This window comes from Amphibalanus amphitrite, unplaced genomic scaffold (assembly GCF_019059575.1).
Source record: "Amphibalanus amphitrite isolate SeventyFive unplaced genomic scaffold, NRLGWU_Aamphi_draft 000086F_arrow, whole genome shotgun sequence".
NCBI lineage: Eukaryota > Metazoa > Arthropoda > Thecostraca > Balanomorpha > Balanidae > Amphibalanus > Amphibalanus amphitrite.
In genome coordinates, this window is record NW_024881582.1 from 873,519 (window position 1) to 884,606 (window position 11,088).

Genomic DNA, 11,088 nt, shown 5'->3' on the forward strand with positions numbered 1-11,088 from the left:
AGCAACATTATTCACTGTAATCAATTTGGTTTTCAAAAAGGAAAGTCAACTTATATGCCGATTCTTCTTTTACAAGATATAATTACTAAAGCCTTTGAAGAGGGCAACTTTGCGCTCGGCTTATTTCTAGATGTAAGAAAAGCTTTTGATACGGTGCACATTGATTTGCTACTACAAAAACTACAAAGGTATGGTATAAGACACAAATCACAACAAATATTATCTTCATACTTGCAAGAAAGGAAGCAATGTGTGAAAATAAGAAAAGCATACTCATCTGTCAAAAATGTTACTATGGGAGTTCCACAGGGATCGATCTTGGGTCCTCTGTTATTTATATTATATATAAATGATTTACCAAACATCAGTCCTGACGTAACTTGCCTCTCCTATGCAGATGACACTGCAATCATATTTAAAGATAAATGCATACATAGCCTACAAAGAACTGTAAATGAAGTTACTGAAAAAGTCAGTAACTGGTTTCATGCAAACTTTCTTTCTCTAAACAGCACAAAAACTTTCACACAGCATTATGCAACTCAGTCTTCAGGGTTAAAAGTAAACGTAGTACTTGATTCAACTGAAATTAAAGAGAAAGAGTTTATCAAATATTTAGGAGTCTTCATCGATAAGTCATTGAAGTTCACAAAACATATAGACTATACATCAAATATCGTTAGCAGGAACATCGGAATAATGGCAAGAGTACGCTTCTATATTGATAAGAGAACGACCCTCCTTTTGTATAATGCCCTAATTCTTCCATATCTTAACTATTGCTGTATCGTATGGGGAAATAATTACCATGCTCAGTTAGAAAAACTCATCATATTACAAAAGAGAGCTGTCAGACTAATTGAACGAGTTTACCCACCTCAGAGCTCTGTGCCTATTTTCAAAAAATATAACTTATTAAGGATAACTGATATAGCGAGATCTCATATGCTTCTTGTTATGCACAAATTCATTAAAGAACAACTTCCAGAAACAATTAACAACCTGTTTGATTTGAGTCCCGAAAACCATGCCGGCACGAGGCGTACCACTCACTTCAACCAGCCCTTCTCTAATCGCAACTACAGACTATTTACTATCAGATTTCTAGGTCCTAGATTGTGGAATAGCATTGTTGCACCTCTTTTCACAACTATTAATCATATTCCATCTTCAAAACAAATAATAAAGAAGGTGATACGCACACACTTTGTTGATTCATACAACACTTAAGATAAATATGAACAATTAATGAACAATTAAAACAATAATAAGAATAATCAACCTCATAGCGACAAACATACCTACCTATATATTCTGTATAGCTATACTGTTCGTATATCGTTAGGGGTTTGTATAAATATGTGCTATTTATACAAACCCTATATATACGGCGTGGAAATGGTATAAATATGTGCTATTTCCACGTTGTACTGTGCGTTGGAAATGGTACATATTACCCACTTTGGTTTGTGGGATGCATATGTGTCGTATGTGTATGTATGTGTGTATGTTTCGCATACACAATGCATATGCATATATGTACGCATGTGCATGTCGTACATGTACACAACATAACGATTCGTGTATAGGTACCTATTTTAAATACCAACTACAATACATCCTTGTGTGCCGCCCTTCTCAATCATTGTCTATTTCAATTTGCATATTTACCTTATGGTATCTACATGCATTACCTACCTTGACATTTATACAACTTATTGTACCAATTCTCATAATACTCTAGTCCGTGCTGTTTCCTGAGGTTCTGTCCGGCAACAAGCCTAGCTTAGCCGGACGGAGCCAAGGGTTTCGGCAATAAAAACGACCTTGCAAGAACATGACCAGGCATGCTTTTCCCCACCTGAGTATGAATGCGTATTGCGTTAATTACTAACACTGGTATAAATGATAGTTGCTTGTGTTGGTATAGTGGGCAGTCATTTTGCTTCACTCGGCAATGACTACTTTCCTCCTTTTTGGCGTACTTACTAACATTTTTTAGTAGTATTGCATGCGTTATATTTTATTTATATTTTCCACTTCTTAGCAGGGAGTGCCGCGACTTGATCAATTTATTATGTTACCTGGTGTTAAAGTAAGGTCTCTGTGCGTCGCCGGGACTGTGGGAGGGGGCACTCCTGGTTACCTGATCATGGGTAACGGACTATCTTAGAAAAAAAAAAAAAATAAATAAAAAAAAAATAGGAGCCAATCGCGAGGGGGGTCGTACCAACCCCCCCCCCCCCCTCGCCGTCCGTGTTATGGAAAAGGCCCTCGCCTGGCGAGGGTTAATTGAAGGTGTTTCGCCGCTACTGCCCTTTATCTGCATCGACTAGCCCAAAACGTTGCATCACTCGTCTGTCCTAGTGCGCTGCGCCGCCAGCTGCCTGTCCGGCGCCGCCAGCTGCCTGTCCGGGTGCACAGTGTCGGTGAGGCGCCGCCAGCTGCCTGTCCGGGTGCACCGTGTCGGTGTGGCGCCGCCAGCTGCCTGTCCGGGTGCACCGTGTCGGTGTGGCGCCGTCAAGGATGGGCGCCCGTGTCGAAAGTAAAAGCTGGGCCGGAAGCCGGACACGCCGTCGTTGCGCGAGCAGAGATGGCCGGACGCACTGCAACGCCGCCAGAGGTCACAGCGCGTCCGTGACGTCAGTGGGAGAGTTGCTCAGCGCGGCGGCTGAGGGTCGGAGGCCGGAGCCAGCGGCTGCACGGCTGACCGGTATATAGGGCCAGCGGCTGACCCAGTGCAGCGCCGGGCAGCAGCCAGCGGCTGAGGGTCGGAGGCCGGAGCCAGCGGCTGCACGGCTGACCGGTATATAGGGCCAGCCGGCAGGGGCGTCGTTTTGTATAGGCCTGGTAGGACCCGAGCCCTACCAATGTTTATTTGGGCCCTACCAATGTTCGCTGAGCCCTACCAATCTTTTGCCACTTATCAGTTGATAAAAAATAAAAATAAACAGATAAGCAAATAAGCACATATGTACATATTTATGGTTCTAGCCACAGAAGGTGCATGTAACATGAGGTGTCGTGTCTCGGGCTCCGATCCTTGGATTCTAAAAGACTCGAAAAAGCAATTGGTTATAGAGGTCTATAACTGCCTCTGGGTGCCGCACGCCACGCGACCGCCCCAAATAGACCCCGATCCGTCTCCACACCAGCCGCTGGAGGCCATACACCGACTTCGGAAGGTGCTGCGATGCTCCAGAATAGGCCCGACTTCGGAAGGTGCCGCGATGCTCCAGAATAGGCCATAGGTATATTGATTTGAGTGGGTGATGCAGCCTGATTCCCGAGGGTCCAGCGCCAGGTCGTTACCGCATCAGATCCCGAAAACTCAAGCTCATAATCTATGAGGAGCGTTCAAAAAGTTTCGGGCCGAACAATGAAAGAGTTGGAATTTCGGCCTGCAAGGCGGTGTGTTAAAAAATGTGTTATTGGGATGTCCACTTACGTATCTATTAAGTCTGTCCTGTGATTGAATCGGGCTGCTAATTAATCGTAGCATAGTTATCCGTTTCGTATAGGATGGGCGACGCCCAGAAGAGACCAGTGATTCGGTTCCTAGTAGGTACTGCACAAAAGGCACCAAGCGCTATTCACGAAAAGCTAGTGACAACTGACAACACATGTCGAGATTTGTCTTTTTTACAGCAGCGTCAAATTGAAATAGTGGGCATCCTGCCCAATTTTGATCAACAGATCATTGAAGGTGACCCCCGCAATGGCCAGCAATCAACAGCATTGACTGAAGCGTCGATAACATGAATCTATCCTGTTATCTATGACTCAAGAAAATATGAAAAATGAGCACTTTTTTTGTTGAAAAATGGGAAATTGTTCTTGTCTGGAAGCACGCAGTGCAGAAGGGGATGTATCTATCGGATTCCTCAAAGCAATTCATCAGCGTCTTAGTATGTTTAAGATCGATAGGCGTTATCACAAGTGTATTCGCGGCCATTGGGGCGACGTAAGAAAAGAAGAAATTATCTGGCCCCAAGAGCTTTAAATTATCAGTAAGCATGCAACTTTTCCTTTATGTGTAAAGAATCTACCATTAATTGTTAGATAAAATTGCATTTAAAATCTTCCTCTTATGTTTTTCCATCGTTTGCACAATATACTCTTTTACTAAGCTAGAAACACTTATTATAAATAGTTCCAGCACCATCGTCAAGAACAATAAGGAAGGCTTGAAGTGAATACAATAATCTAAACGGCCTTGCAAGATGTGAAGATCACTTCTAAAATTGCCTGTAGAAATATTGAAGGCAAAAGTTCAACTTTTTCACAAGACGGATGTCTATAAACCTATTCAACGTGTGACAACTCAGCCGGTATTTCGTCGCCTACAGCCCAGCTTTCCCTAGTGACCGATAGAGGCGCTGCTATCGATGTCCACCCGTGCCGCCTAACGATCTCTGCAAGATGTATCCCTTTGCTGACTCTGCAGAGAAAAGGCAAGCTCGAAAGGAGGCTCAGCGTGAAGTTTTTGGTCCCTTTATCGAAGATCTAGAAAATGTCACTTTGAATATCTTGTTACCGTAAAGGAATTGTGGGTGTCACACGTTGACCCTAAGGGCGTGACCCAGCTGCGCAAGTGGGAGCAGACCGAGTAACGGCCACCAAATGAGTGCAACAAGGTGAAGCTAGCGGCCCTGGTGGCGCAGTCGGTTAAGGCGTCGACCCGCGGTGCGGGCGGTGCCGGGTTTCGGGTTCGATTCCCGGTTCCGCCCGTTCCGCGGTCGTCGTCCCCGGCTGCGTCACCAGGTGTGGGGTAGGCTCCCACTTCAGCCGTTGCCTGGGGGGTGGGGAATAGGACGGCGGGAGGAGCAGGTGCTCTATAATTGGGACAAGAGCCCGTTGGAGAGAGGTCCGACTAAATAAAAAGAAGTTAGTCGGCAAGGTGATAGTGGTTGCATTTTAGGATGCTGACGGGGCTCTGCTCGTCAGCTTTCTAAAACAGGGGCGCACAATTGATGATGTGCGTCCATTCGATAGACATCGAGGAGATAAGGAAGCTGACATAAAGTGTGCACCTGATCCATGACCACGCATCTGCGTAGGTACAGGTCCCGCGGGTTTTAAGCGTAGGTTTTGCCTTTCCGGCTATATCTTTTTCGTCTTCAGCTTTGTAGGCCTGAAGATGTGACCGATTTATTCGTATAGCTCCCTCCCATGATCATGGAAAAAGGTTTGATCGTATGCCGGCTAGTTTCGGAGAAATTAAAAGAAAACCTCAAAATTCGCCGTTTGGGGCATTCTGACCGCGGCTTCCCTGCAGTCGCCTATGACTACAGTGGTGCCACCCAACGGGTAGGACGCTGAAACACAGAGGCATGAATGAATCCAGCGCGTGGTGAACGGTGGATAGAGGCGGGACTCGGCAGAGGCTATCACTGCGGCCCGCGCAGGGCGTCCTTGGACAGCGGGCGAGCCTTCGGGCGGTGAGGCCTCTCAGTTTATACCTGTTGGAGGCCGACTGGGCCCCGTTGTACCGGGCGGCGGGGATTGACGCCAAGCTGGAGGTGTTCATGAGCGTGTGGGCCGCAGCTATCGATGCGTTCTGCCCTCTGAAAACGGTGACTCCCCGTCGGCCCCACTGTCCTTGGCTTGAGAACAACCATGAACTTAGACAGCTGATGTCCGAGCGCGATCAGGCGTACCGGGACTGGCGAGCTTATGGTGTGAACGCTGATTTGTTAACTTACCGACGTCTCCGGAACCGAGTTAAGGGTTTTTTGGCTTTGGCCAAGCGCGAATTTTTATGTTCTTCTATGCTGTCAGATCGTGCGAGTTTTTGGCGCAACATTCGTAATTTTGCTTTGCGACCTTACAAAAGTAGAGCGTCTGATGTTTTCACCGTGGACAAGGCAGACGAATTTAACCGTGAATTCGCGTCAGTCGGTGAGCGCCTCGCTAATGAGCTGAGGGAGAATGGCTGCAATGAGGAGGCACCATCACCCAGGCCACCCCGCGTCACCTCCGCGGAGCTCGTGCTGCAGCCTGTAACGCAACCCGAGCTGTCAAAATCGCTCAATGAACTGTCATCATCGCGAGCGGTTGGAGTCGATGGCATGCCGCTGTTCGCGATTCGAAACTGTTTTGCTGTTCTCGCGCCCATTTTACTTCATCTCATTAATGTGTCCATTGTATCCAAAGTGTTTCCGGCCGCATGGAAAATGGCGTCCGTTGTTCCCATTCACAAGTCAGGCTCGCGCGACTCGCCATGTAATTTTAGACCCATCGCAATTTTACCTGCACTTTCGAAACTATGTGAAAAAGTGGTTTGTAAACAGCTTTCAGATTATTTTACTCACCATGATTTGTTCTCTGCGTCTCAATATGCATACCGATCATGTCATTCGACGGAAGACGCCGTGACTGATGCTATAGAGTGGATGACCCGTCGTGTTGACACTGGTCATATTGTCGCTGTCACCTCGATAGACCTAAGTAAGGCTTTTGACACTGTTGATCACGATGTTCTCGTGACCAAGCTTCAGTGGCACGGTGTCGATCCGACGTGGTTTGCGAGCTACCTCGACGGGCGGCAGCAGATGGTAAAGGGTGGTTCCCTTTTTCTTCCCATAACCTTCGGCGTCCCGCAGGGATCCCTAATCGGCCCTATCCTTTTCAGCATTTTCACAAATGACCTTCCGTCCCATATCCCACACGGCCATGTAGTGTGCTACGCTGATGACACCCAGCTTCTGGATTCAGCTCACCCTGATGATTTACCCCTTCTGAAATCCAGACAGGAACATACCATCCTTACCCTTCAATCCTACTTCACAGCTAATTCCTTGAAAATGAATCCTACTAAGACTACACTCCTTCTCGTAGGCACCTCACAGTCCATTAAGAAAGCAGCATCCTTTCAATTAAACATCAATGATTTCGTCCTTAAACCATCCCCCTTTGTTAAAATGCTTGGAGTCACCATCGACAATACCCTATCCTGGGAAGAGCACATATCCCACGTCGTCAAAAAGTGCAAATCCATCCTTTTTTGCATTTACAAAATTAGGCATCATCTGACTCCCGATACCCGCAAACTCCTAATCCAGGCCCACGTTTTCCCCCACATACTTTACTGTCTGTCCGTCTAGGGAGGGGCCGCTGCGTGCCGCCTGACCCGAGTCCAGAGGGTGTTCAATTTCGCCGCCAGGATCGTGAGAGGCGCGCGCCGCAGTGATAGTGCATCGCCGATTCTCGAGGCACTTGGTTGGCGCAGCGTGTCAAGCCTGGTTACCCGTCGCGATCGTATGGGCGTTTTTAGAGCCCTGCACGACCCCCGCGCTCCGGTGGCGATCCGGTCTCTGTTCGTGGCGCGCAGTAGCGTGAGTGAGCGCGCGACTCGGTCCAGTGTCGCCGGAGCGCTCCAGCTGCCTGGATTTCGCCTCTCCATGTCGCGACGTGCGTTCTCGTACAGGGCCGCCTCCGCTTGGAATAGCCTGCCGTCATCCATCTCCGGCTGCAGCCGCAGAACCGCTTTTATCTCTGCGCTGAAAGAGCATGCACCTTAGGGCGTTTTCCCCGCATTATGTTTTTAGGGACATATTCATATAGCGTCTTTTATTAGCGTCACATGCTTTCGCATATTTTAATGTCTTTATTTTAGCTTTCATGCCAATTTGTATTTTATTATCTTACCGACGTAACCTCATCTGTGTACTTTGTCATTGACAAGAATCAAACATGAAGCCACGTTTGTGGGATGATTCGAAAATATACATCTGAATCTGAATCTGAATCTGAGGCCAGAGGTCACGACAGCCAGGCGCTGTTTGGCATGAAGAGAGGGGAGGCGCTCGCCTTAGCCAGCCTCGCCTCAGCCAACTCAGCCGGTTTGGTGGTAGTGATGGTGGTGGGGGGGGGGGGGGCGGCAGGCGAGAGGGGCTAGAACGAACGGGATAAAATAGGATGGAAATGTCGTGCCATGGTCAACTTACAATATTATTTACCTAATAAGCATTTATTAACATTACGAATGAACTCAACAGTCACCATATTAAATTGAGAAATATACAGATGTTATTTATCGATGTTACCGTTTACTTTTAATGGAAACCCTACTTTTTATTAGGGGTGATAAAATGAACCTCTCTCCTTGGTTTTTCCTGAATAACTCGCGTAAATAGTGGCGGATAGCAGCGAAGCTTTCAGTGCCGTAAGTTATTTTTCTCACCATAAGTAAATAAATGCCCATGCGGTCAGGTGTCAGGATAAGTTCAGGCCATCTGCAATTGAAAGTTTGCACCTAGCCTGAAAATTTCATGACCCTGACCAAAATGACGTCTGGTCTGTGACCAGTTTCTAGAGCCCATTATAGGCCAGAATTCGGCGTGTCAGGTCTCATTAACCGTTCGTTTCTAGACTTAAGATTAGAAACGTTCCAACATGTGAAATTGTGCTTGATCCCTTGTGTCTTATTTGGCCGAGACCAGCGGAGGAACTTGGCCGGTGCCTTCAGGGCTGCTTAACTACAAATTTGCCGATCTGCGGAGCGCATGGAGCCAATCTAGCCAGTAGCCAGGTTCTTCAAAAGTATCAAAACCACTAGGAATGGCATTGCGGCACAGCCAATCTTCAAGGTTTCCGCGCCCCTAGAATATCTGCTGTTTAGCTGCCGGTTTCCAGTCACATGGCCTAAAGGCGAGGTCACTAGCGATGGAAATGGAAACACGTTGGACAGGCTAGCTGTGAGAAGGATTAACGTTCATTTTAAATCCGTGCATTGTCGCTTAATACCTATACCTACCGTTTTCTAAAAAGGCTAATTTCTCTCCCTCTCCCTCTCTCTCTCTCTCTCTCTCTCTCTCTCTCTCTCTCTCTCTCTCTCTCTCTCTCTCTTTCTCGCTCACGACAAAAACTTCTAGGCAGGTCTAGACCCTTCCGAGTATTGGGTCATTAAACTGACTTGGAAGGTCAACGTATGACCTATGATTAACGATTGGCCTATGATCTATAAATTGGGTATCATCGGCTTCCTCTCGTCACGTGCAACATGCTCCTTCTTTTCAAGAAGCTCTAGTTTGATCAAAAGCCGATCAACTGTAGGGCCTGATCCATCCCCGCCCAAACGTTAGCGCCTGCGAAAACGCCGATATGGGTGCGAGTTATGGCATATTTCTATATAAACAATGTTATGTTTTGCTTTTTTAGTGGCTTACATCGATTTTGTTATAAAAATAACGCAAAAAATCAGCGTACCTGTGATGTTACTTAAACTTTTACGCCTAGTTTCCTTTTTAATAATGCTGCAATTGCATTAATGCAAAATATTTCTTGGTCAGTTTTGTGACAAAGTTTTGGAAACATAGTGCGGCAGAAAGCAAAACTTTGTTGTGAAACGACCTCCAGCCTCAGCAGGTCACGGTTGACCCTCGCCCCGTTGGGCGGTGGGCAATAAAGCCCCCTGTGTATTTTCCTGAATAGCAAGGAAACGGCGGCGCGCAGCCCCGCCAAATTTTCAATAGCTACCCGGGCCTCAATTTAACACCTTTACACAAAACTTCAAGTCTTAGGTTACCCTAGGTCAGGAGTTATTGAGGTCAAACTGAGGTCATGTTCGAGCAAAAATGAGCAAAAAACATTAAATCTTGAAACGCTCACAAAAGCTACAGTTAACAAGCAATTTCAAAGCTCTATATCTGGTCGTGTAGAGAAAAAACGGCGCAGAAATTTGACCTAATTTGACAGTGGCGCGGGAACTTCTTCCAGACTGGGGGGGCTGAACCATCATAGAGATCAACCTAGGGTACCCCCAAATCTAGTTTTCTCATCGGTTTTAGGCCACTTATTTTTCAGACCTTGGCCTTTTCAACGAAAAAAAAAGAAGAAAATATTTGCAAAAAAGTGAGGTATTCCGTCTCAGCTGAGTGAAGAAACGACCGTTTTGGCAACCTGGAATAAAGGTTTTAAGCTGCCAAATGAGTTGCCGAGTCAGTAAAATAGGTAGATTTTTCACTCACATGCTTTCTTCCTTTGTGACTCACAACCCCTAATTTGGGGAGGGCAAGCTGCCCCAACGGTTCCTGGCCTCATGAAAAGTTGTGAGGCACCGCCCCCACGGCCCCAGAGTTGTGAGGGCAAGCTTCCCCCACTGCCCTCTCCCCCGGTTCCCGCGCCTATGTATGAATCTATGAAATTGTGTTGGTAGATTTCCGATTTCGATTCCTCCAGCTGGGGGGGGGGGGGGCTCAAATACATTACGAGCCCCCCCAGCCGAAAAGTTGGAGGGGCTCAGCCCCCCCTAGCCCCCCCGGTTCCCGCGCCACTGTAATTTGAGCTCACCTTTACCTGACCTTCACCAGAACATAACCCAAACTGGCCCCCAAGGGTTGCCTGACCCACATAATCGCATTTGTCATGTAAAATGGACCAGAAAACATGCATCACATAATAGTTATCTTCATATTGTGACCCTCAGTGACCTGACCTCTGTGACCTGACGTATCAGTGACCCCAAATAGCAAAATATGTGTTTGACGAACAATTCCCCATCGAAAATAATTGTTATTCATCGATTCCTTATCGATGAATGACACGCATTTTACTCGATTTTACAGCACATTTCTTGAAATGCCTGTAATCGGTGAAAATTCGACATTCGACCTGAACTGTGACGTCATCGGTTTGACCGAGGTCAATGAAATTGAGCCAAAAGGTATTTCCTCGTTGGGTCCATCCAACACCGTTTGCTGCTTGTCGTTATTTTGCGTGGTTCTCGAGATCTTAGGGGGGGAATGCTCCCCCCCCCCCAATGGGACCGATGCTCGGGAGACCCTAAGGGGGCGCGGGTTAAATGACAGAACTGTTCCCAAGAAATAACATTACAGTCGTCTCCCGGCCTCGGCTAAAACGTTGGACGACTACCTATGAATCGGCACGCTGCCGGCTCACCCCGCCCGCTGGCTACGGGTGGCCTTGACCGTTCAATGCCGACTGGCCAACGGCCGAGGTCGTGCGCTGGTCAGAAGACGGGACGCGGTACTGCACATTGTGAGTGACCTCTGACCTTTCCCCGTCCCCTGACCGCATGCCGTGTCGCCGGCCCAGGCGATAAAAACCGGTTTTAGCCTCTACGCA